We start from the raw sequence: 22654 nt of genomic DNA, 5'->3' as shown, positions 1-22654 counted from the left end.
TCCCCCTCTTTTTCTTTCCATGGCTGCAGGGGGCGCATTTTTTGGGGTACAGACCCCAAAGTTTCAGTGGAGATTCAAATGAAGCTTCTTAAGATACCCCCAAGTTTTGTAAACATTGGGTCAGGGGGTCTCCCCCTTTTTTCCATTTATGTGGCTGCAGGGGGCGCTTTTTTGGGGATATAGCCCCCAAACTTTCAGCATAGCTTCAGACAATCATTCTTAAGATACCACCCAAGTTTTGTAAAGATGGGTTCAGTGGGGGCAGAAATATCGCCTCCCCCCTTTTCTCTTTCCGTGGCTGCAGGGGGCGCATTTTTGGGGGTGCAGATCCCAAACTTTGAGCGGAGTTTCAGACCAGTGTTCTTAAGAGACCACCCAAGTTTTGTGAACATTGGGTCAGGGGGTCCCGAGATATGGGCTTTCCCTTTTCCTCTTTCCTCTTTCCCCTTTCCCCTTTCCCCTATTGGGATGAATGGATCAGCCGATCCTGTGCATCTCCAGAGCAAAACGTCCTGTGCCTAATTGGAATCATCTTGGATTACAAGTCCTCCCTAGCCCCTCCTGATGGAACAGAAGACAGCCACAGTAAGACCCCTTTGGGGGCTTTAATCTATAATTTTTCTCCTGTGTATGTGTGTGTGTGTGGGGGAAAGCAGAGTCTGTGTGTGTGTGGGGAGGGAGCAGTTTCTGTGGGTGGGGGGGAAGCCAAAGGGGGCTTTCGTCGGTTCTGCCTGGGGTGTGTGTTCCCCCTCGAGTCTCTCGCTCCCTGGTTTGAGGGGGGAGGTTTCAGTTGTGTGTCTTCTGGTTTTCCCTGTTGCAAAGGTGTTGTTTTACTTTGCAGTTGGTTTGCAAACTTTTCAGCTGTTGTCGGGGCTGGGAGCTTTGTGAGTGGGCGGCAAGCTCTGCTGAGAGATGCACATTAAGGGTGGGGGGGACCCCTTTCAGGGGCCATATCTCAGCCCCCCCTGACCCAATCTTTACAAAACTTGGGGAGTCTTTCAATAAACGTCCTTTGAAGCTCTGCTGAAAGTTTGGGACCTCTAACCCCAAAAATGCCCCCCTCAGAGCCACGGAAAGGCGCTATTGTGTTTTTAATGGCTTTATTCGGCCGAATTTTTTTCCCAAACTTTGAATTCCCGCCGAATTGAACGGACCCGAAGTGGGGGAGTTCGGACTTTGGCATATCCCGAATCTAAATGGGCTGAATTCGGCCGAATCCGAACTATACCGAATTTTTTAAATTCAACAGCCCTACCTTCAGGGAAGCCCCGTGAAGGAGCGTGGGGGGCCTTTTAAACAGATCTGCGCCTAACAGCTGTTAGGCGCAGATCTGTTTCCCCCCCCCCCCGTGCGCACCTTCAGGGGGCTTCCCTGAAGGCACGCGGGGGGGCCATTAAACAGATCTGCACCCTGGCCGGGAGACACAGATCTGTTTAAAGGCCCCCCCCGTGCCTTCAGGGAAGCCCCATGAAGGCGCGCGGGGGGCCCTTTAAACAGATCTGCGCCTAACAGCTATTAGGCGCAGATCTGTTCCCCCCCCCCCTCACACCTTCAGGGGGCTTCCCTGAAGCTCCCTGAAGGTGCGCGGGGGGCCCTTTAAACAGATCTGCACCTAACATCTGTTAGGCGCAGATCTATTCCACGGTAGTGGATGGAGCAGTTACAATTCACTTCTTCATGGGATCAGTAAGTGTCATTTGGATGGCTAAAGCATGTGACCAAGGGGGAGGTGTCCCTGACAAATGGAACTCCCCCATGGGGGTGGAACCACAGTCCCTACTGGGTCCCCAAAGGCATGACTATAGAGAGCTTCAGGAAGGGATGGTTGCGTATGGCCAGTGCTTTCTCTGCCAGTCAGACCCTTGCCGGGGAGGGATGGGTGTTCTATGGGCCATGCGGGTACCCCTCTTCTATGGGCTGGGGAAAATGCTCAGACCACATGTATCTCTGGGACTTGCACTGTCACTGGGTCTTTCCTCCCTGTCTGCTGGCTCTCCATGGGGGGAGTGGCATCAAGAGGCAGTGGCCAGATCAGTGATTGGTTGCACCTGTGTGTACCACTCAAAAGGACATTGTCAAGTGCCACTTCCTGGTTGGTGAGTGCTGATGGTGTTGCTGTGGCATGCCTGCTATGCCATCTGTGCCCTGCATGGGACATGCACTGTTATTTCCTCCTATGGAAAGTCCATGGGGAACAGAGCAGGGGCACCTCTGATGTGTCGGCCAGCCACGTGCACTACAGCAGTCCTCAAGATTCCTCTGCCCAAAATTTCGAAATATCCAAAGTTTGTAAGGTATATTGAAAGCCTTTGCAGAAAATAATAAGCTACATGGGGTATCTCAGGCAGTGGACAAATTAGCTATGACTTTTTAGTCCTCAAAAGTCTTTAAGAATCTGATCTTCAGCTATTCTGTCAAGAGAAGTAATGCAACTGTAATGTTACACAAAGTGAGGGCAGCAGGAGGACTGAACTACTAGGCAGTCATGAAAATCAGTGGAGACTAGAAAACAGTCATGGGGAAATCACTAAGCCTCTTTGGATTATAATCATGCTCTAAAAGCATAAGGAACATGCACTGAGTTCTTGCTTGGTCTAATTCTTTTCCTTTCTTAGACAATCTTCTATAGATCTAATTCCCAACTGTGCCGCCTGACTGCGAATACTTAAATCTGCAGATAGGGGGCATACTTCCCCCAACAGGTTTTTCTGCAATCTCAGGGGACCCCTGGGTATGTAGAAAAATCTGAATTGTTTTTAAAAAGGAGAATGAGAACACACCTCTATGGCGGCAGAGCCCTGGTGCCATTGGCAAGCCTGTCCGTGGCAGTGCCCTGGAGCCATTTGCAGGTCCATCTGGCTGCAGCCGGGCTGTAAGGTGAGCAGAAGGAGGAAGATGAGAACCCCTCTGCGAGTTTTGCGGGCCACCCCCTATGTCTCCTGGTGAGTGGCTCCAGGCAAGTCCATGAGAGTGCCAGGATGGGGGGAAAGGAAGCCTTGCCAGGCCCCTGGTGAGCTGGCAAGAGATTGGAGGGAGGAGAAGGCCATGCATGCCCGGAAAGACTCTGAGCAAGCAGGCAAGTGGTGTTGGGGAGGAGGAGGCTGCACTTGCCTGGTGAGTCTCCAGGTGAGCCAGCAAGTGAGCATGGCTATGGGGGAAGGAGGCCTGGAGACACAATGGGGGGAGGGAGATGGTATTCCCCCATGTGAGTTTCGTGGGGCCCCACTTGTATATATACTAATAATAAAGTTGGCCAAAACTTTGAATACTTAAATTCAGTGACTGGAGCAGTGAATGGGCATTTCTTTTTACAAACCTGAAAAGGGCCCCAGGTTCGCAGAAAAATGCACAAGCCAAAGAAAATACATGGGTTTGTTTTTTTTAAAACCCAAAATAAAAGGAGCATCTGTAGCTTTAAGCAACAGATTCCTTCACTGGCTTTTGCTAGGCAACCACAGCATTCCAAGGCTTGGTTCTGTCAATACATGCAAGGGGGATGGGGCAGGGCCCTTTCCAGGCCTATTTTGGCCTTTGAGGGAGGGCACCTTGGAACCAGGCCTGTAGGGTTGCCAGTTCCAGGTTGGGAAAGTCCTGAAAATTTTGTGATGAAGTCTGAGGACCGCAGGGTTTGGGATTGGAGAGGCCTCCACTGAATATAATGCCATAGAGTCTACCCTCCACAGCAGTCATTTTCTCCAGGGAGACAGATCTCTGTTGTTTAGAGTTCAGTGGTAATTCTGGGAGATCTCCAGGTCACTAAGTTCTAGGCAACGTAAGCCTAGAAGCAACCTCAGGCTGACTTGATACCACCCAACTTCCATGATTCAACTAGGCCTGACTGCTTGCTACTGTTCAACAGCAGCCACCCTTTGAAAGCCAGTGTGGTGTAGCATTTATAGCCTCAAAGCAGGGCCTGGGAGACCCAGGTTCAAGTCCCCATCTTGCTGTGGAAGCTCACTGGGTGATTTTGGGCCAGTCCCATACCTTCAGCCTAACCTACCTCACAGTGTTGTGTGGATAAAAACCTAAGTTCCCCTGAAGAAAATGGCCACTTTGGCAATTGGACTCTATGACATTGAAGTCCCCCCTCTCCAAACCCCACCCTCCTTAGACTCCACCCCAAAATCTCCAGGTATTTTCTAGCCTGGAGCTGGCAACCCTACACACAAGTGAGCCACAGCTTTCCTAGATGGGGGTGGATGAAGGAACGCTGAAGACTCAGGGGCAGATAAAGGCAGGTCGGCTGTAGGGTGGGAAGAAAAAGAAGAAACAGGAAACAGGGAGAGGCTGAGGTGTCTTTCACAGAAGGGGAAAGGGAAATAGTGGGGGGAGGGGGAAATGAGACCCCCCTCACAAGTCCTTGCAAGTTCCCACTTGTTCCCCCCTATTTTGGATACACAATAGCAGTTGACACCTCTCCCTTCCCTGTTCCCTTTCCTCTTCATTTTGTAGGAAAATTAAACAGAGAGAAAATGTATTTTCTAGAAATAGTAGGTTCAACTTGCACTTCCATCTCTTGGGTCATGTGACTGTGCCAGTTAAGGCAGCCATTTTATGCAGCTAGACCCACTTCCTTTCATATGTTGTAGGGCATGGAGGCATTTATTAGGAAAAACTATTTTAACTGGAATGAGCTTCAAGTGGGAAGACATTCCACTGGTGGGGTGCTTACTGGTGAGGAGTCCCCTACCTGGTCACCTTCCACCTCACTTCCATGGACTGGGTCACCAGGTGTAGTACTTGAGATGAGGACCTTAACCAGCAAGGTGAACATTGTCTCTCAAAATGCAGCTTGCTCTGCATGGTGGTCAGGGAGACAGCTATAGAGCTTGTAATAACCTGAGTGGAGTGACAAATATCAGGCACGTTATGCTTGAATTATTAAGTACCACTGGATGATTTGTTTTATGCTTACAGTTTGTTAAAAAAAGTTAAGCATTAAAAAAAAGATTAAGGAGAACAACTCATTTTGGGCTAGCTCTGTGTGATATCTTCGAAAATAATATGCAGTCAACAATAAAGCGATGAGACCATCTGGGACAGGCAACTATAGCATTGTCACTCACTTTAAAATAAATTGAAATCTGTTGCATATTTCAAATTTGATTAAATTGAACATTTGGATTTTAGGAGCTACTATTTTGGTTGAAACAGAACCTTGGGACTGCAGGCCTGTTTGGATTTTCTGTATGATCAAGGCAATGTCTGAGAAGAAAAGCAGGATTCCTGGTTAACATGGAATGAATCTGTGCATATACCGTATATACCCAGGTATAAACCGACCCGAGTATAAGCCGGGGTGCCTAATTTCACCTCCAAAATGGGGAAAAATTAGGCACCCACGTATAAGCCGAGGGGAAAATGCACCCCCTCCCCCCCCCCCGCGCAGGCTTACCTGACCGGGCTCCAGGTGCGCAGGCAGGCAGTGGCGGCGGCCCCCTCCCTGCACGCAGGAGGCCCCGCAGGGTCAGCTGGCAAGTGGGAGGACCAGCCCGGGTGAGGTTGGGGGTGGGGGAGATGGGGGGGAAGAAACCGCCGCCGCGCAGAAGGCGTGATCGCGCAAAAGGCGCGATCGGGTGGGGTGGGGGGGAGAAACAGCCGCCGCCGGGCAGAAGGCGCAATCGGATGGGGTGGGGTGGGAAGAAGCCGCCACCCCAGCCGCGCAGAAGGCGCGATCAGGTGGGTGGGGGGAGAAGGCGGGACAGCCCACCCATCAGCTGGCCGGAGGGAGCGCGCTGGGAGAGGGCCCGGCAGGCGAATTACCGTATTGACCCAAGTATAAGCCGAGGTGAGTTTTTTAAGCCAAAAATCATGGCTAAAAAACTCGGCTTATACTCGAGTATATACGGTAGTTCTATGCATGTACTGGGTTGGATCCAGACAACTTTTTTTCACTCATTCTCACCCAATTCTTCTCCATCCCACTTGGCTTTTTAACATGTGGATCTCATGATTCTCAGTATAGCATTTTTGGGTGGTCAAAGAGGATGTCTGCTTCCTTTTTCAGCAGCAGAAACATTAGTTGGGCCCAATCCAGTGTGTTCACAGGCTATGCTGCATAGGCGAGGTAGGAGAGATTCCATTCTCTCTCTATTGGTCACACCCTTGTTGAATATGTACTAAGCTCAAGCAACCCCATGTAACCATGTAACAGATTCTGTGGGGGGGGGGAGGCCAAGGGGGGGAAGTTTACCTGTTCTGCTGGGGGTGGCCTTGCAATTTGATTGTGTTTGTGTTCCCTTTGTTTGGGACTGAGATTTCTGCTGCTTTAGCCGGTTGCCAACTGTGCCTGGAGTGAGGTTTGTCTCTCTGCCAGGCCTGTGTTTGTGTTCCCTTTGTTTCTCCCTGTTCTGGTTTTTTTTTTTGGGGGGGGGGGTTCCTGTTCTGCAGGGGGTGGCCTTGCAATTGGATTGCCTCTGTGGGGGATTTGGGAGTCTGGGACTGAGATTTCTGCTGCTTTAGCTGGTTGCCAACTGTACCTGGAGTGAAGTTCTTGTTAACTGTTTTGATCAACGGCTTTAAGCAAAGCATTGTTGATTAATAAGATCTGTTAGGGAGTGTCTGGGCCTACATTGGCCCCTCACATTTAAACTTTAGGGGTAGGGCCGGTTAGCTTCTCACCAACTAGGCTCAGTTAGTTCTTTAAAAGGGCAAGGGATCTTGATTTTTAAGTAGATTAAAGGGTCAAACAGTTGTTGGGTAGCCTCTGGCCTGTCTTGTGGCTGGGGACGGCTGCTATTCATTCCAATGGGCGGAGGGGGGACCCCTTCCAGACCCAATAACTCCAGACCCCCTGACCCAATCCTCACAAAACTCAGGGGTTCTTGCAAGGAGGGTCCCCCCAAGCTACCCTGAAAGTTTGGGACCCCCATCTCAAAAAATGCCCCCCCCCAGAGCCACGGAAAGCCCCGAATGTGTTTTAAAGGGCTTTAAATGGCCGAATTTGTTCGGGAATGCCGAATTTCCTGCTGAATTTGGCATTCCCGAACAGGGGAGGTTCGGAATTCGGCCGACTCCGACCCAAATCAGGCCAGATTCAGCTGAATCCGAACCGAGCTGAATTTTTTTTTCCAACAGCCGTAGTGAATGGTATTAACTGTACTTTCTTCCATTATAGCCATCTGTCCAGAAACTTCAGCTGGTCCAAAATGTAGCTGCCAGGTTAAAGGTTGCTAGATACAGGGATCATATCACCACTGCAGTACTCTGCACTGATTTTCCATATGCCCATTTGTTTCAAGGAACAATTCAAAGTGCTGGCTCTCACCTTTAGAGCCCTAAATGGCTTGGCGCCAGTGTATTCTTCATGACAAGTTCTGCGCTCTGTGGAACTTTCCTCATTTTCCTCACTTGTAAGTTCCCATTTCTTCCAGGGAGGGAGAGTTCTGTTCCACATGAGTTTTGCTCCCTCTAGTGATCAATTTGATATTACACCAGTTTATGTCCAGCATATCTCCCTGCAGGTTTAAATTTTGGGTTTTTATGCCAGACATACACCAGTGTGATATAAAATAGATTAATAGATGGAGCAAAATATGCATGGAACAGACACCTCTGAAGAAAGAGGAACATAAGTGAGGAAAATGGGAATGCGGAATAGCACTGTGTCCCAGCCTTTGGAGGTAAGTCTGGGCTTGTTCAGTGGTAGCACCACATCTATGCCCTTCCCCTTGAGGTTTGCTTGGTGTCTACACAACTGTCTTTTAGGGTTACCAATTTCATGGCGGAGCTTGAAATTGTCCTGGAATTACAACTGATCACCAGAATACAGAGAAATAGTGAGGACTCTATGGCATCTCAAATCCTCTGAGCTCCCTCCCCTCTCCGGAGTCTGCCTTCCCCAGCCATCTCACCCAAATCTCAAAGAATTTTCCAAGTCAAAGTTGGCAACCCTGGGCGCCAGGCCAAAACATTTCTGTTTACTCAGGTTTTTAATTAGGGGGTTGGTCTTTTAACACCATTTTTATAGTGCCCTTTTTAGCCTGAAAAACTGGTAAATTCATTCAAGCTGCTCAATTATTTTCATCCTTTGGCTGAGTTTTTAATGCTGGGTGTTCATTAACACATTTTTAAGGTTTTGTATTTTTATTTTGTTTTATTTTGTAAGCTGCCTCAGGTAGGTTTCCTGGAGAAGTGGCATAAAGGTTTTCTAAATAAATAAATAAATTTGTTGAAAATGGTCAACCAGCTGCCTGCAATAAGCATAGACTATATAGGCACAATGACTCTGCTTGCCATTTGTCTGCAGCTTTTGAACAAGCCCGCTTGGTTTAAATACCAGAGTTCAGAGAAAGGGGAAGAATCTTTTTGCTTACGTTCTATGTATTTCAATAAGTGCTTGAAATGTAAAATGGTGCTCTTTAATTTTACGCTCTCCGAATTTCAAAATGCAAATGTCCTACAAAGTTGATAACTATCCCTCACTTACAAGTCCACTTCTGCCTTTAAAAAAAAAGATAGAAGAAGGACTTTAATATCATGTATATTTTACAATTTTAAATGTATGCTGGGTGAACGGGCAAAAATTCACTCAAAAGAATTTTCTTGGCAGCAATCAAAGGGCTCCTGTGTATAGGAAAGTTGTCTGTGTGCAAGGATGCATATTGCACTGAAATCCCATTGCTAGTTTGCTCCATTTATGTTAAAGAGCTGTATGAAAGCAGGATTTGAAAATTGTCAGTGTGCATTGTTAAAATGCTAATATGATGGAGCTGAAAGGGACGGAGCCCAGGAAGCGAGAAAAGACGAAGGTCTGCACACACTTTAAAACACGGGTGCAAGTTCAAATGCACCTGGATTGTAAGGATTTACAGAAATTTAAAGCATGCTTTAAAATACGGTCTGTATTATTTTTAAAGAAAAACCAAGAATTTTTGCTCTACCTCACTGCCATGCATCTATAGGAAGGAAGGAAGGGAGGAAGGAAGGAAGGAAGGAAGGAAGGAAGAGAACTGTCCTGTGACAGGAAGCTCAGCTACCGACTGCAGTGTAATGTGAAACATCCTTACTCTTCCCACTTCTTGGGTTTTCAGGGATAGACTGGATAATTTCAGCAATTTCAGGGGTAAATGGGAAAAGCAATTCTCATGAGTCAATCCCTTGAGCTATGTTCCATAGTGAAAAAATGTGAGCAGCTGAAAAAAACCTTAAATCAAGCTCTACAGTAGAAGGCACCAATGGCACCCACAAATACCTTTCCTGGTGCCTGCCAAGTATTCTTAGAAAGTGGGTATGGCCAGATGGGGTTTTTGTCCAGCAGGGATTGTGATTGGCCATTGGAGATCTGATTGGCTGTGCAGATTTTTAAAAACATTGCTTTGGCAGCAGCTGCCACCACAGCACAAAGCACAAAAGTAAGCTGTGTGTATGCAAAAAAAAAAAAAAAAAAACCTTTCTACATCAATATGTACATTTAAAAAGGCATACTGTTAAATAGCGCATCTACCTGAAATGCTGAAGATTAACTATTAGAGTTATGTATAATCTCGCTCCCTGACATTTTGTGGTTGGCTTCACCTTCTGCAGCAGCCATTTTGTGGACATGCCCAACAACATGTGTCTTAAGGTGTCTGCAGGCTCAAAAAGGTTGGAGACAGCTGCTCTTGGCTTTTCTATTTTAGCCATGCTCAATGTTCTGGTGCCCGCATACTAGGATTGCATATTAATCAAAGGTTATACATGATAATGGGACGGGAATAACTCATTCCTTTTTTTGAATATATATTCCTGTTGTATGCGAACTTGGTCATTGAAAGGTTATGAATATAGGACTAAATTTGTTTGTCATTAAAGTTTTGCACATCTGTTCTAAGTATCACCAAACAAAGGACAAAATAATTTGTGAAGAAAAATAGCTTTGATGCAAACTGTTGAATGGATAAATATAGGAAGAAGCAGATGCCAGGATCAAGCAGCGGTAAGCACAGATCAGTTTGCCAAGCTCAGCAAGCAAATAGCTTTCACCGAAGTAGGTGCCATTACCAGATTTGCTGGCAGATTATGTTGTACAAGCAGGTGCATCTGTGGCTATGTACAGATCTCACACAAAAATTAATACATGTTTGCTGGTCCAAACATCCTATGCAAACTTCAGTTTATCAAGACATACTTGTACAGTTGGACCTATTTCAACCCTCTGCTTGGTTTACCTGAAATAATCATATTTGTTGTACTGACTGACCATTAATGACTGCAAGTAACAGATGTTTTGTATTGGCAGATCTCCCAAGGAACTGGAATACCAGAATATAGTAATGCTAGGCGCTTCCTGTCTGTCACACATCTACCAATCAGCAGCATATCACTATAGCCAACAGTAAATTGGCTGGCCCTTGTGCAGATAACAAAAGTTGTACAGTGGGGCCATCCAAAGTCAGGGTAAGGGTCTTTACTCAGTGGATTCCTCAGGTACATAGAAAAAAATATGACTTCGTAAATTAACTAAAAGAAAAAGAAAAATTACTACACAAAACCTGATAAAGGCTGAAAATGCTCCAGAAAGAACAGAATATTGAGAGCTGTTAACAGTCCAATCCTAAGAATGCTTTCCTGGGGGTAAACATTTCTGAATAGACCTGAGTAGGATTCTGACTATACCTGCCTAGGGTGTCACTATTAGGGTCAGTTAAAGGGGGAAATTGAGGAGCCAGCCTCTATCCCGCCCCTGTTTACACAGTTTCTTGAAGACCCCAGTTAACAGACACAAATGGACTGATGTTCTGTTTGGAAGTGTTTTGCTCAGTAAACTGGTATGCACACCTTGTATGGAAGGCTAACACAGCCCAGAAATAACTCACAGTGGGTAGCCGTGTTAGTCTGTTTGAAGTAGTCAAAAAGGGCAAGAGTCCAGTAGCACCTTAAAGACTAACAAATATATTTTCTGGTAGGGTATGAGCTTTCGTGAGCCACAGCTCACTTCTTCAGATACAGCTAGAATGTGAATCCATCGGTCTTTAAGTAGAGGAACAGTATGTAAATGTGAATAGCAGGCTTGATGGGATTAGGTGTGATATGCAGAAGAGTCTGTGATGTCCAGGGGAGAGATGGGTGTGGAGAAATCAGCATTGGTAATGGGCCATGAATGCAAGGTCTTTATTCAGCCCAGGTAAATGCATTGACTTTAGTTTGAATATCAACTGTAATTCAGCAGTTTCTCTTTCCAATCTCCCTTTAAAATTCCTTTGTAAGAGAACTGCTACTCTTAAATCTGCAACAGAATGTCCTGGAAGGTTGAAATGTTCACCCACTGGTTTTTGAATATTGTGGTTTCTGATGTCAGACTTATGTCCATTTAATCTTTGTCTAAGAGACTGACCTAAGATTCTAGGAACACCATCTCTGGACCCACCAATGTCACCATACTATCTCAGGTTCATATTCCTGCTCATCTTCTAATGTGATTTATGCCATCACATGCCAGCAATGCCCTTCCACAATCTACATTGGACAAACAGGTCAGTTTTACATTTACATACTGTTCCTCTACTTAAAGACCGATGGATTCACATTCTAGCTGTATCTGAAGAAGTGAGCTGTGGCTCACGAAAGCTCATACCCTACCAGAAAATATTTTTGTTAGTCTTTAAGGTGCTACTGGACTCTTGCCCTTTTTGACTACAGCCCAGAAATAGAACAAGTAGTATGTATTCCATGGCAGTGGGCTCTTTAATTTTATACAATATATTCAGCACAGGGTCAAATTGGAATACATCCCTACACACATACCTGGGTTGTTATAATTCTGCTATAATACTGTTATATATGTTGTATTATGTGTATGTGTGTATTATACGTGATTGTATTAGAGTCTGACCACTGATGAAGGCCAGGGGGCTGAAATGAATTTGGATTGTGGTTTCAGTTTATCAACCTGTAGCAGTTGCCATTTGTGTTTTCTTTTAATATAATTTTAGTGTTTTTAATATAGACATTAGAATCTTAAAATAAACAATTACTATAGTTAATTGATGTTTCCCCCCATCCAGCCTTTGGGTACCCAGCTTTGGCTTTTTGGTTGGATCTTTCCTTCCCCCTTTTGTTTTTTTGCCTTTTAGCTTTTACAGAGCCTTAAGTGATTTGTGCATGTTGTTTTCACTTATGCAACTATAAGTGTTGTTAAAATCACCTAAGTATATTAAGAGTAACCATTTCCACCCTTGAAAACTGATGTGTGAACTCCCCTCAGTTCAATTTGGAATTGGGTCAGCAATTACAAGCATCATTGGACAGTACTGAACAAAATACCCCTCGAGTTTTTTGAGAGATCTTTAATTAACTTGGAACATAAAATGAGATACTGCATATGCATAGAATGTGTTTATATTTTGTCCAATTGTTGCCCAACAAGCCTGAATGCTCAAAGATGTTGACAGCTCAGAAAGAGCTAAACAAGAAGACCTTGAAAGGACGATTTGTAAGGCCGGACGCAACTGCAGCAAGAGAGAGCTAGAGATCTGGGTGAAAAGAAGCTGTCAGTCCCTGAGCTTGCCAGGAAGCTTCCTAAGCCAGTACTTTTGCAAAGATTTTGTATTATATTCTGACATTCCCATCACCTAGCTTTGATTTTAGCTTCTGCTATGGAGGCAAACTGTTCTTCACACAAACCTCAGTGTTCAATGTACATTATTTTGGGCTGATACATTTGGGATTCCACAACATCTTTTCCCTAAGGATCTGGAGCTCCCTGGTGTGCCCCCTTTTCTCAGGAGTCTTAAAAATCACTCTTAAGACTGTTTATTTAGCTATGTTTACAGTCCACCACTTGGACAAAAATAAGTTAAGCTGAAATAACATTGTATACACTATACATTGTGAGCTGAGCAGTAAAAGAATTTCTCATTGAACTGATTATCCTTTACATTCTCTTTAAATTTTTGAAAACACTATACCAGCAACATTGGTGTGTGTGTGTGTGTTTTAATTTCATTTTTTATAGCAAAGAAAAAATTACAAACTTACAAATATTGCTTCAGCATCAGGGGCCAACTGAGAATTCACCATTCCATATTGGTAGCTGCTTTGTCACAAGGTTCAGGCCATGACAGAACCACAGGATGTGCAAAAGAAAAGGAGTAGAAGAAATGGGATTCCTGAAGCAGAAAACTCATTCCTAATTGAGCATCACAATCTGACCTGTATTGTAATTGGATAGGCCAGCTCTAGGAGCCCGATTCGCTTAAGAGCCACAAAGGTATTAGTGCACTTGCTTCAGTGGGCAGAGGGTACAAACTGCTAACTAGAAACCATGAAAGTACAATGTGACATTGCATTGCCCTTCCTTGACCCAGGTCAGCAAGATGTCAATGGTGCTGATAGTTCAGAGTGAATCCATATATGAGGTTTCCACTGAGCGTTCAACTTGTAGCTTTGACCAAATCTTATTCTTTCTTTTTGAGTATATGCCAGTCATAAACTCTTTCAGTATTGCCAGTTTGGAACAGGATAAAATATATTTCCTAGACATGTTAGGTTTTAAATTTCTATCACCATATCTCTTTTAGAAACTATTTCTAGCAAGAATGTATGATAGCTCATTTGGCTCAGATCCTGTTCATGTGTGGAGTTTGCAAGAACTTGATATGCTGTTTGTCTGCCTCAGAAGAGCTCAAATATGACTGATTACAGGAAAAAAGATGACATACGGGATTACATGCTACTTTGTTGCACCTGCTGACCTGCCACCACCTCAATTTAAAAGGTACCTTGTTAATAAAGGGGGAAATAACATGTTACATTTTGTTTTGAGACTTACTCCTTTAGTTTCTCTGTGTGCCATACTGTGGCAGCATAACTCATGAATCTCGCAGTCAGGTCTTACATTCATGATAGTTGCTGCAGACTGTTCAGGTGCAAAGAGCAGGCAGTGCAGGCATCACAGGCTATTTAAACAGTGCTGCACAGTGGTAAAGAGTCCAATGGTGAAGGGCACAATGGTGGGTGGTAGTGTATGGCGCATTACGGGCCTTTTTTCTTTTTCTTTTTTTTTAAAGAATAGAATAGATAGTAAATATTAATGTATCAGTTTAGGTTGTAATAGCGCGCTGTGTTTTTGTGTATTTTATGTTTTGTGTTTTTTTTGTTTTTTTCTTTATTATTACTGTTATATATTTTTTCTTTCTTTTTGTATGTTTTATTATAAAATCAATAAAAAAAATTTTTTTAAAAGAGGGGGCAAAGTGTGAGTGAGCTATGTTTGAAAAATGTGTGTGTGGGTGTAAAGTGCCAACAAGTTGTAGCCAACTTACAGCAACCCTGGTGGGGTTTTCAAGGCAATTAAGCAAAGGTAGTTTGCCATTGCCTTCTTTTGCAGAGTGTCCCTTGGTGGTCTCCCTTCCAGGTACCAATAAGAACAAAAGAAAAGCCATGCTGGATGAGACCAAGGCCCATCAAGTCCAGCAGTCTGTTCATACAGTGGCCAACCAGGTGCCTCCAGGAAGTCCACAAACTAGACAACCACAGCAGCATTATCCTGCCTGTGTTCCACAGCACCTAATGCAATAGGGATGCTCCTCTGATCCTGGAGAGCTCATGACAGTGTATACAATTCTCCATTTTGTCTGCACAACAGATCTGTGAAGTAGGTTAGACTGAGAAAGAATGATTGGTGTAAGGGCTTCAGGGTTAAGGTGGGATTTTAACCTTTATCTCCAGTTCCTAGTTTTATACTCTAACCTCTTTACCACACTGGCTCTCAATCCATTTTCAGGTCTCACAGTATAAATATTAAATTCACAAATACCATAAACTATCTGAGTCAGCTTTAGATTTGTTTATAGGTTCCTAAGGATACAATCCTATGGATATTTACTTGGAATAAACCCCACTGAAGTCAATGGGACTTTTTTTTTTTTGCAGTAAGTATGCACAGGACTGGGATGTAAACAACTTATTTGATTCCTGGGGCTAGATTAATTTAGAAGTATAACTCTGAAAAACTAAAGTGGTGGTTTCAAGAAATGTCGGCAGAGGTTCCTGTGAATATTTTGTCATCTTGTTCTCCCACCTTGGTGTTTATATTTGTTTCTGGCTGCTAAACAGAATGTCTTCAGTTCTCATATTCTTGGCAGAATGCTCAGCATCTCAAATGAACACTTCTTTGTTCAGATGAAAAGGTGCTGTTGTTATATAATCCATTTAACCCTTCTATTTTATTAAACTTCTGCTTTATTAAAGTTGGTATCAAGATCTTGCCCAGATGCAGCAGGCTTTAAAAAACACACCTGTATTTCAAATGTTCTAATGGGGTTAGAATAAGCCTATGAGGGAAGGGGGATAGAGTTCATGGTGACAAGTTCCAACTCCCTGACCTTTGCACATTTATTGTAACATAAGTGAAGAGCCTACACTAGTATTAAAAAGGTAAAGGTCCCCTGTGCAAGCACCGGGTCATTCCTTACCCATGGGGTGACATCACATCTTGATGTTTACTAGGCAGACGTTGTTTTGCGGGGTGGTTTGCCAGTGCCTACCCCAGTCATCTTCCCTTTACCCCCAGCAAGCTGGGTACTCATTTTACCGACCTCAGAAGGATGGAAGGCTGAGTCAACCTTGAGCCGGCTACCTGAAACCGACTTCCATCGGGATTGAACTCAGGTTGTGAGCAGAGCTTGGACTGCAGTACTGCAGCTTACCACTCTGCGCCACAGGGCTCCTACACTAGTATTACGGTCATGCAAAAACAAAATTTGATAAATTTCAGGTTCGGGTTCAAACCCTGGGTGGCAGCACTGGGAGGATGGTGACTGTGCTACCCTGGGTGGCGTAAGTGGCACGGGGGCTTGCATAGGGGGCCCGAACACTGACACAGCCCCTTTCTGGCCTTCTAAGGACTTTCATCCTTGAGGCTCAGGAGTGGGCTGCCCATCTGAGAAAGACAAAGGGGGAAGGGAGAACACAGAAATGCAGAGCTTAGCTCCACCATTTCGAAGGTGGAGCTAAGCTCTACCTCTCCCCTATTAGATGTGGGTGGAGTGTCGACATACCCAAGCTACCCTGACTATCCCTGTTTAAATTGGAGCTTTTCATTTGATTTAAACTGGGAAGCCCCAGGAACCCACAGACTGAGCTCAGAAGAAGGACAACACCATGTGGGAACCCCCTGAAAATGCCTGAGATTTTTGCTCTCCGTTCTGGAGAACAACCTCATGTGGAAGCACCACTTATTTCTTGAGTTAAATCAATGAATTAGAAATACTCTATTGTTCAAAATTTCAAAATTTTTGTAAAAGGGCATGCATGAACCACAAGGAAAAGTAAAGTATAAATGTTTTAATAAATTAATAGATACATGTATAGTTGTCGAAGGCTTTCACGGTCAGAGTTCATCGGTTCTTGTATCGGTTCTTGTTATCCGGGTTGTTCGACCGTGGTCTAGGTATTTTCTTTCCTGACGTTTCACCCACAGCTGTGGCAGGCATCTTCAGAGGAGTAACACTGAAGGACAGTGTCTCTCAATGAAGGACAGTGTCTCTCAATGTCAAGTGTTTAGGAAGAGCAATATATAGTCAGAAGGGGGTTGGGTATGAGCTGAGTCATTGTCCTGTAAAGTATTGAAGGTAATGTGCTAATCATTGTCCTGTAAGTATCAAGATAATGTGCTAATGAGGGTGTGGAATGTTAATGTGGAACCATTGTATCCTGAAGTGATCTGTTAACATGTGGAATCAAAAGCTAATCTGCATGGCTATTATGGACTATAGTCTTTGTTAGTCTGGAAGTTTTCAGGACAGGAAGCCAAGCTTTATTCATTCTTAAACTCTCTTCTTTTCTGTTAAAGTTGTGCTGATGTTTATGAATTTCAATGGCTTCTCTGTGCAATCTGACAAAATAGTTGGTAGAATTGTCCAGTCTTTCAGTGTCTTGGAATAAGACCCTGTGTCCTGTTTGGGTCAGTCCATGTTCAGCCACTGCTGATTTCTCAGGTTGACCAAGTCTGCAGTATATAACATGTATAGTTAGCTGCAGCTTTCACTTCCTTTAATTCATTTCTATTTTTCTCCTCCACATCACAGATGTGGGCACATTAATTAAAGAAACACAGACTTGATGAGGTTTTTTGTATGACTGTATCAAGATTCTTGTGTTTTATCAATGTGACACGCACTCATAAGTATAGATTGAACACTGCACAAGAAAAACCCTTCTCAGTGTGGATATCCACAAAATACTGCAAAAAAGAATCTTGGCGCAATTGACTGTATAATTAAATGTACTTTGTTGCCATGAGTTATCTATATGCATCTGTAGATTGTAATATAAGGCCAAATAACATGATACATATGGCCATGAGTCAGGTCGGAGTTCCCCCAACCCAATTTGTATTCCCACAGGCGCATAACAGCTGTGGAGATTTATTTACCTAGCACTGCAGAGTCCAATCTGGATCAGAACCAAATTGGTTCTGGGGCAGGAGAGTCTCTGTCCTTCACTCTGCACCCTGCACCATTTCCCTGAGCTGAACCAGCCCCAAAGGGGGTGCTTTTTGCCCTGTTGTGGGGCTTAATGTGCAGTACTCGGTTTAGTTAGGCTTACAGAAGAAAAAGTTGCAAATGAACTGGGAAAACCAAATGCTACAGCAAACTGCATATGACCCAATTATGGAAAATTTCAGAAACCCTCTAGTTAAACCAGAATTAAAAGGGAATAGAGTGCAATTCAAAGACAGACTTCTAGAGTACTAAAGGAGCCAGACCAGGCAACAGTACTTATCCATTATTTCATGAGCTGGAGGTATTGAGTTAGAATAATGTTCATTTGGAAGCTATAGCTGTCGTGTTATATTTTAATATATGTAAAAATATATCCTGCATATGATTTTATGTTGCCGAGGTCCATGGCAACTGCAATTTCTGAAAAAGAGACACAAAAACAATTAATGATGCTTGATGATGCACCTTATTGTAATTCATTCTCTATGAGAATAAATGCTGTGATCCAGGCGGCATATAATTAGCTTGGAATCAGCTCCACGGTTGGACAATAAGGGAACCTGCCAGTTTGTTTTTGTCTTCTGCCCATAAGCTAACCTTGGCAAATTCAAGAAGAACAGAGTAATTACTCTGCTGATGTTAATCTTATATTTCATTACCATAAGGTTATTTGAAACTGTAGGCATGAGAACCTCAGTCTGACATAACTAAACTGGTGCTTATTATAACAGAGTAACCTTCATCAAGAATTTACTCAAGAAAGGTACTTTTAAATTGTTAATATTTTGCTTCTTTCTCTTAACCACACCTTCATTTACATGCCGAGCCATCTTCTAGATATAGCAGAAACATCTTGCCCCAGTTCTTCCATTCTTCCTCCCAACTCCCCTCCCCCTCCTGCTAAAATCTGAAATGCCACTTGGAATGCTCCTTCTGCCCTCAGAAATGGCATTAAGAGTGAGGCTTCTTCTCTGATACATACTTCTGATAATTGCCCCCTTTGTCTGGAAAATGTGGCTCCTTCCAAGCTTATGGGAACCAGTTTTCCCTAACATGGACATAAGTTTGATCCTGGATTTTCTGTAATATTTTCATTTCTAAATAAAACATAACCATATCAAAATAACCTCACAGAGCATCTAGACTCTGAGTAATTGCTTAAAAGAATGGTGGGCAAACAGTTTTATAATAAGGTAAGATTTTTAACAGATATATCTGAAAGAATTTTTACCACCAACAATATAAGCTGGGGATCTGTTATCACCATCTATTGGATGTTAGAAGAAGCAGCTGGTGAAGAACTCCTATTTGGCCACAACACAACAACCAACCAGGAGCAAGCCCACTCCCTAACCTTGACAAGAGGGTAAAGAGACCATTCTCAGATGGAGAGCAGGACCACTTTCACCAGAACACTGTGATCAATTTGGCCAGTCTTGCCAAGAGAACAACTATGCACAGAACCATATTCACTATATAACATTTTCACCAAGGATGTCTGAAAACCACAAGGGCACTTCAGAGACCACGATTATCATAATTTTTTTAAGGTAATGAGAGTAAGAATTCAAAACTGTGTTTGAATAGTAGGACACAACCCTGGCTTCCTCAAATCTAGTTTCTTAATTCCCAGCTCTAAAATCAACTGGTGCCATGAGTAAATTTAATCCCCCCACCGCTTAGGCCTTTCATGCCTTCTAAACCTTGCCTTGAATTATTGATACTTCAGATTAAAGAATCATGCTCTAACTGCTATATTAAAAAAAACATGTACAATCCATAAAACTGGTCTATGAGTTGTACTGTAAATCAGTTGTAGTGCGCAATCTCAGACCACATGATGCACTACAGATGAAGTCAGCAGCATGCCTTTGCATGTATCCTACAATACCATATTTCTGCAATACCACATTTAATCACCAGCCCACCCTCTGCTAGCAATTTAAAAGCACTCACTACTATTAAAACATAGCAGAAATGCCAAACCATTATGGTCCTTCAATATACCTAAGTACCCATGGAGATAATAATACAGCTGTGGTTACAACTGTGTATCCAGTATCACTTTTGCCCACCAATGCTACCAGGAGAGACAAGAATATTTTTGAGCCACCAGCTCAAAGAATATTTTCACCACTAGCTGCCTATCAAAGACATGCTTTTGTTACTTCATCAAAGGTGCATCAAAATAATTCTGCTTTGCACCTTTTATGGAACAGAGAGAGTACAGGAGATTTTCATACCGTATCCAGCAGGGTGTTCTAAAAAGTACATACAGCCACTAAAAACAAGCGTGCATGGGCTGTGGATAACCTCTTGAACAGAGGGACCTGCTACAAACTATACCATGTTTTATTTTGTCCGAGACCTGGACACAAACTAGTACTCACAGAGATATATCCTATTACTGATAAAAGTTTGAAGTCTTCCTTCAGCCTAAAGAGACTTCCTCCAACTTGAGTGGCTCATTCTCCAACAGAAGAGCTACTTAGGTTGGAGGAAAGCTGCTTAGGCTGGAGGAACTTCTCTCAACCTAAGGTAGGATGCATGCCATGGAGCAATGGGCATAATTTAAGCAGGGATGCAACCTTTGTATACCAGAGTCCATACCATAACCAGTAAATGAGGCAGAAGCAATGGAATTAGGTTTAAAAGGATTTTACTCAGATTATATGTTCACACACACATACAAAACTACACATACGCATCACACAACATACAGAGTCTAGGAATCAAAGAGAGGAATATAGAGATGTTTGCCCCATGTGGCAGGCGCTTTGATGACGGGGAAATACGGCACTTGTCCTGAAGCGGCATCCTAGGTTCCATGGGCTAAGAGGAATAAAAAGGGGGCAGGGGGGAGTCTCCTGCGTGTTTGAGCATGGCTGCCTACTCCGGCAGAGTGACCATAAGTATGCAAGGGGAAGACCTATGGTATCATATGGAAGGTGGGGACCCCAGATATACTGTTTTCTGGGGGGGAGGGTGATTGGATTATCCTCGTGGTTCCCAAGCTAAAACAAAAGCTGACAAAAGGGATTAATGATTGGCTGCCGGGGTCGGGAAGTGGGGTAATTTAATAAACTATGCTGTTTCTATTGATTTCTGCAATTTTGGGGGAATCGAGTTGCTTGTAGATGGGATTACTACTCATACTCAAAGATGCACATCGCTGTCTCCAGGGCTCATCACTTTGCATAGCCAGAGGAATGTTATTTTACTGTTGTCTCAATGTCTCTCGATGGCTCGCTAATCAAGTTGATGAGACAAGGGGAGGGGGGTGTTGATGGTGGTTGCATGCTGACAGCTCCCTGCGAGATGGCTTCTACTGGAATGGGGGCACACAGGAAAATGGACTCCCTCTGGCTCACTTGAGGGGTTGACCTGGCCACTGCTCCTTGACTGCCGATTAGCGGGATGACAGGGCGCTCTTTTCCAGGCAGCTTTAGGCTTACCGCTTTCTCTGGAGAGGTGGAGGCTCACACCGGCTGGGGTTGCCATGACCAGTCCGGGAAATAGGCAACCTATTTTGTTACATCTAGTTGCAAGCAGACACTGAAGATCAATGGGATAATCACCAAAGGCATAATTCTGTAGACATCTAAGAAATCCACACCTCACTTAGTCTGATGACCTGTTCATCTTTTTCTTTCTGCACAAGGCATGAAAAAAGTTCTGTGACTTACTTTCCAAAGTTTCCCTCACAAATTTGAATTACAAACAAAGTGAAAGCAATACAAGTTCTTTTTTTTAAGTTCCCGTTTGCATAAATCAGATACAAATATAAGATGAATCATTTGAAAATAGAAAGTGCTCTGGACTGTCGGTGACCCAAGTAATCAATGAAGACCCTAAATTCAATTGAAATCTAAATAGCTTTCAAGTGAAACATTTCAGTGAGCTCGATACACGCACAAACTACTGTTCCTGAATATGTATCTGCAATTTTATTCTTCGAACAGGCAGATCTTTTGTAGTAAAGTGACAAGGTGAATGGAAAGGAATGTTCTTTGCTGAACTCTTGTATGAAAGAATAAAGATTGGATCTTTGCTTCAGCCGCTTGGTAGCTACTTGACAGAAGGATCATTCATAAACTACACATCTTCCCTGAAATTCATCCCAGATACTCAGCTGGTCGTGATGTGTTTTCCTAGGAGCACACCTAGTTGTATTTTGGAAATATATGTGTAATCCCTGCTGGAAAATAAAATACTGGTTCTTCCTGTACCAAAAAAGACATCCAGCACTTGCATTATACCAGAATTGCACTTTTGATTCTCACCTGCACATGTGTTGTTGCAACATGAGGTATTTAAAGGGAAGATCATGGGACAGAGTTTTCAGAACATTCGCACACCGAATCCCCTAGAATCATCCCTGTATCCTAGAGTTACCATGGTTTTCCTGTAGTCAGTCCATAGGGGGGAAAGCAGGATAGGGCAATCAAAACTCTCAATAGTAGTAATCCAGATCTTTCTAATTAGTTCCACAGGAATGATACTGGAAAGTAGATGGTGCCACAAATTTCAAACACGACTCAGACATCTTGCAAAAGGGGTGCCCCAGCCTTCTGTTCCTATGTAACAATTATGATTTGAATTTTTCTACACCATAAAAATATTTTAAGATAAGCTTTTAATTTTTACTGAGAATATGTCAAAACAGTCTTACATACAAAAACTACAATAATTCAGAAACTCAAAACAAGCCAATGTGCTTCAACGTGTACACTTCTTTCCCCCAAAAAGAATAACTGTCACAGTCTGATTTCTTATTTTCTGACAGTAAGATTTCTCCCTACAACTTAGTCTAAACATATCTATTTCTGTCAGGTTGTTCACACTTTGAATGTAATTCTAGAAGTATCTGCAAGATTCACTAGGTTTTGCAAATAAAGTTAAGCACTTTGCATAATGAGCAAAAAAGAGAAGCTTTTATGTCCTGCTTCTCCTTGCCACCTTTGAGAAGACCATGATCCTATGCGTTGCTGCACTGGAAGATATGGTCAAAATAGGAATGTGGTCTTCTAAAGAATACTGGCATTCCCAGTTGTTGGGCTTGAGATTGGTTCGCCTCATATATTTATTTTATTTTTTTGTCAAATGAGGCTTGGGGTTGGATTGGCTGCAAGCAAGAGATCAGCCATCCAACTGGAAGGAAGAAGGGAGAGGTTATATAGTGTTCCATCTCCCTCATTGCTCAGCTTTTGCTGTTGGCTGCTGAGGGA

Source organism: Euleptes europaea, chromosome 3, assembly GCF_029931775.1.
Source record: "Euleptes europaea isolate rEulEur1 chromosome 3, rEulEur1.hap1, whole genome shotgun sequence".
Classification (NCBI taxonomy): Eukaryota; Metazoa; Chordata; class Lepidosauria; order Squamata; family Sphaerodactylidae; genus Euleptes; species Euleptes europaea.
Note: the sequence above shows the minus strand (reverse complement) of the source record.